The sequence below is a fragment of the Pseudophryne corroboree genome, chromosome 7 (genome assembly GCF_028390025.1).
Source record: "Pseudophryne corroboree isolate aPseCor3 chromosome 7, aPseCor3.hap2, whole genome shotgun sequence".
NCBI classification, from domain to species: Eukaryota; Metazoa; Chordata; class Amphibia; order Anura; family Myobatrachidae; genus Pseudophryne; species Pseudophryne corroboree.
This window is the reverse complement of record NC_086450.1, coordinates 428,568,269-428,573,474: the sequence shown is the minus strand read 5'-3', so window position 1 is coordinate 428,573,474 and position 5,206 is coordinate 428,568,269. Positions and strand designations below refer to the sequence as shown.

General features: G+C 43.7%; 1 pseudogene; it reads left to right on the top strand.

Annotated features, from left to right (window-relative positions):
• The first annotated feature begins 1,610 nt into the window (after window positions 1-1,610).
• On the top strand, window positions 1,611-1,729 carry LOC134947382 (5S ribosomal RNA; annotated as a pseudogene).
• The last annotated feature ends 3,477 nt before the right edge of the window (window positions 1,730-5,206 follow it).

Genomic DNA, 5,206 nt, shown 5'->3' with positions numbered 1-5,206 from the left:
TCCTCTCCTAACTATTCCAGATATTTAATATAGAGCCCCAACATTACATTACTAGGATTTACAATATAATAACATGCCAATCAATCCCAAATAATACTATTAGCCTTCATATTTACAGTAATTCTGAATTGTAATATTAAATAAATGGGCCCCAACAGTCCCTACATTAGATAAATAGCACCCACATAAGGGTAATACCCCTGCATTCCATTATTAATCCTACCAGATTACATTAAATGGTAAAATGCCAGCACTAGAACACAACGTACAGTATCACAGTGATACATAATGATTCCCGATACAGAGACTACTGTACTTACAAAAGGAGTACAGAACTAGTAGCAGTGATCACAATAACTGATACTTATGAGGCTTCCAGTCACTGCGGCTCATTCGGGAATACAAGAGTACAACAAACCAATGGTAACATCTATTGTTATCACTAAAAGATACTTTAGCTACAGTATATCTAAATCAAGCATCTTGTTGATACTGTACCGTGGGCCTCTTGTCTAGCATCAGATTTCCTATATGGTGTGAGGTCCACTTTAACTCTTGGCGTAGTAGCAATGTCACGTTGGATCATAGATGGCCAATTATCTCAGAACACCTCCCGTTACTCTTTATTTCCTCCATTCTTTTGAGACTCAAAGATTCTGCTGGGAACTAAGGACACTGAAGGTGCTGGATGTTGAAAAAGTAGTGCAGTACTGAGCAGACTCCAGGCTTCCTGATCTCCAGGAAGGCTTCATGCCTTATCCCAAGATGGCCTCTGAGATCTGTACTGAGCATGTGCATGGGTCTGTACTGGGTAGACTGGGTAGTGTGACTCTATGGGAGACAGAAGTCAGCTACTTAGCTCCAAGGAGACCCGAAGTTACCTGCAAACCACATGCTGTTCCAACAGCCCTGCACCATTACAGGCGATCGTGTGATCAAGCTCTCGGAGCGAAACGTACGTCACTTCCGGTCCCGGCGCCTGAACTTCCGGTTGTACGGACCGCGGCCGCCGGCGCCTCGCTACTCGATTCCCGCTGATCTGAGGGTCCCCAAAAGAGGTCAGGGTAAGACAGCCCTCGGCTTTTAGCCGGAAATATTTATATATTTATATTTTCATGATCATCATGCTCAATCTCTTTCTTTTTGGTGCATAACTACTGGGTAAGGGTGGAGATGGATTACCCCTCTCACAAAGGGACATTTGTAATTTGCAACTTCCATATATGCCTTAATTAAATATTTCTGACATTAACCTTACTATAGCACAACATACATATATAATTTTCTGTCCTGATTTTTTCAGAGAGGGCAATTTCAAACCCTCCTGCCTGAGTCTTTATCATTCCACCACTGTGGGCACCACCAAGCCCTCTCGCTGCCTAGGCTAATTGGGAGCATACTTTCTGTTTGACAGTATCTATCCCAGGACTGCTCAGTTCATTGTTTAAGTCAGAAACACCACTGATCAGATTTCCCAGCAAAAAAACTCATAAGTTTATTGCACCATTGTCATCATTTATCTCTGATCATATAACTTAATATCCATACATTTTGTGATTGATCTTGGGTCCCAATACATTCGGAAAACGGTGCGCCTAGGAGACAGACTTACCTACGGTCAGACCGCACTGAGTATGCCCAAACTCGTCTGATCTTGGAAGCCAAGCACTGCAGGGCCTGGTCAGTACCTGGATGGGGAACCACCAGGGAATACTAGGTACCATAGGTATTTTACTCTCCAACAGCCAAAGCTATTTGGGACTCATTATATCAATCTGATCTCAGGTCTATAGTATCTGTCAGATTATATCGGAATCGACGTAGTGACCTCATTCATCCAAACTCCTATGTAGGGAGGATATGCATGAATTCTCTTGTGGATGATGGATCATTTATTTATTTTCGCTTACCTATGATACAACTTTGCCCATAACAGGCACATTGGTGCTGGCAAACACTTATGCTCTTTCAAAACACTTATGCCAGCTCTCGCTCTCGCTTTTTCTTAAGTATATATCAATAAAAGTTAATTTTTAATAATTTCATCACTTCAATTTTTTCAAGTGTGCCCAGGAAAAGGCCTATAGTTTCCCTTTTTTTTGGTCCTTTGCTCTCTCCAAAGGTCCATACCCCCCCTTCTTTTTCATAGTTGTCATAACTATCTTCCTGGAGCACCACCAACTACTTGCTGAATTTATTATTACAAGTAGGCCTTCATGTTGGTTTAATATATCATAGTATCAAATTTACTAAATTGAAATTGTTATATCCTGTGCAGATTTATTTTCCTTTTCCTGCACCATTACCCGTCTGCAGCAAACAATCACCGGCTGGTGAGCTACTGTATATGAAACCCCGCTCCCCACCATGACCAGTGTACATGTAACAATGAGTATGGCTGTACTTGATATCTATCAATAAACCAATACCACAGGTTAAGTAACTGGGCTGTTGATAGTTTGAGTCATCGGCTGGTGTGTGCATATATAACTCTGCAGTCTTAACACCTGCACACACAGCATATTCCCTCACTGAAGGGGAAGGTTCATCCCAGAAAGGCTAACCTATCATTTTAGAAGTCTTATCACATTGATATGATACATATGTTTGCATTTTCTTTCCCCAGGTTCGTGGACTTATACACAGTAAGAGATTCTGCACATGTGCAGAACGAGTCGTGTGTCTGCGTAGACTCACAAACATCGGATTTGTATGTAAATTGTCAGGTTTGCTTACAAATCTGAATCAGGCAACCAGTGTGTATGTGTCTTCGTTGTAGAGACTATAGACTGTAACCTGCACTGTTGCAAGAACTGAGGTGGGTGTTTAAATATTCTCTGTAGAGTGTAGAGTGTAGAATATTGTGTACAGTAGGTGATATATAAAAAAATCTTCATGAATAAATACTGTTAACAATTATAAAGTGATGTACACAGTCCCTCCTACATGTACTAAGCTCACAATTATTGTAATTTCCAGAATAAATATGCTTGTTTAGAAGCCCGGAAGTCTAATAGCGGGTTGGGTATGAAATGCCAACAGCGCTATCCTGGCAGCCAAAATCCCGACAGTGTTTAGTAAATGTTCTAACCCGTCCTGTACCCTACCCTAACCCTCCCTTCTAGGTGCCTAACCCTAACTCTCCACCCCCCTCAGCATAACCTTAACCTCCCGGGTTTGTGCCCAAACCTAACCGCCCCCCCCCCTCCCTCCATGCACACTAAACCTAATCGCCCCCCGCAGCCTAACCCTAACTAGAGATGAGCGGGTTCGGTTTTACTCAGATTTACTTGGTTCTCAAAACGGCATCTTATTAGCTCACCGATGACGTCTTTGAGCCAATAACATGCCGTTTTGAGAACGAGTAAAACCGAGTAAAACCCGAACCCGCTCATCCCTAACCCTCAGTTGGTGGTGCCTAACCCTAACCCCGCACCCTAAGCTGAACCCTCCCCTCCCCAAATCCCTAACCCTAAGTCCCTGGAGGTCACCTAAACCTAACCCACACCATCCACGGCGTTGTACTTACCCGGTCTACGGATCCCATTCATGATCCAGCGTTGGTGTCCTGTCCCCTTTCGGGATTTCGATGTTGGACTTCCGTAGTGTGTTGGGATTTCGGTGCCGGTATCTTGTGCACCAGGATCCCATCCTTCTAGCGGCAAAATTAAACAACCAGTAAAGCCGGGTACACACGAAACATTTATCGAGTCAATCAAGTGATAATTTGTATGATTGCCCAGTAATTGTATCGTATGTATGCACTATGCAGGAGCCGATAAACAGCTTTAAACGCTCCTGCAATGGCCAGATTGAGAGGTTAGGTTCTGACGTGCCGCACATGCTATCTCTTTCCTGACCCCCCTGGTGCCTTTATCTGAAGACAACTCACACTGCTCCGATGATCGCTTTGTTGGGTCAGAGCGTTTATCGGATCTGCAGAATTTACCCAGCATAACTTCTGTACCAGAATACAGTCCTGCAGAGCAAGTGCTCAATGGAATTCCTATTGAAAATAAAATAACATACAGTATATGATCGATCGAGACAAACGTCTACAGCTCAGTAATTAGCATTTACTTTGACAATGGAATAGAATAAACATTGTGACAAGAGAAAAATTCTTCAATGACATTGGGTGGACATGGGTCACAATATCACTAATCTCAGCTGTCTCTTCAACAAACGCTGCGCAGAACAGAGCAACCATCAATGATGCACCAACATTAGAATCTGAGTACTGTGGCACAGTGCCGGATCTGGTAGATAGCAGAAACTATTAAGTACAAAGGTTCATTACTTGCCTCCTCTAGTAGAATTATAACCCGATTACAGTAGTTACCTTTGGCTGCAGTAATGGGATTTAGCTAGGAGTGTTAGCAGCAAGGAACGGCCTCAGTATCCTGTAAAGGCTCGGTGATGGGGGCACTAGGGCCACAGCTGTATCAGGCATCAAGGGTATTGGGGTCCCACGAGAGTGACACAAATAAGTCTAGATTTAACTGCTGCCTGCACCACTGCAGTGATCACAAGGGAGCAGGCATGTAAGGGGTCTGTCCGGGGAACCACTGTAGTTTTATTGCACCAGCTGTGGCTACAAGACATACTGTAGAAGAAGATAAAAGTGGGGGCTGGAGAAACATTGGGGCTGAAGAAACAGTGTAGGGATTGGAGGACACTGTGTGGGTTGGAAAGACACTGGGGTCTGTGACTGAAGAGAGACTGTGGGAGCTGAATGTACACTGTGGGGGCTGAATAGGCACTAGCGACTGGGGCTGGAGAGACACTGTCAGAGCTGAATGGATACTGTGGGGGCTGAAAAAATGATTGTACCAGGCCCCATGATTTCTGTTGCTGACCATGATCTTGGATAGCCTACGGGGGGAAAAATAACTAACAAATTATAGTCCTTTAATGGAGGGGGGGGAAATTATACATTTCAAAGGACCAAAAAAAAAAAAAAAATCAGACAGCAGCCAAATCACTTAAGAATGATGAGAAGCTGATTCCACGGGACAAACATATGTGTCCTCATACATCATTGCTGCAGTTGCGCCAAACATCCTCTTCCAGTATGCTAGGTCCCGCTAGCCTCTGCTAGCAGAAAATGCACCTTCGTTACAGCGCAATGCAACTAGGACGCACCAGGAGACTATGCTGATTAATGATATGTGACACTTGTATATCTGTGTGCGACTGAGTCTCT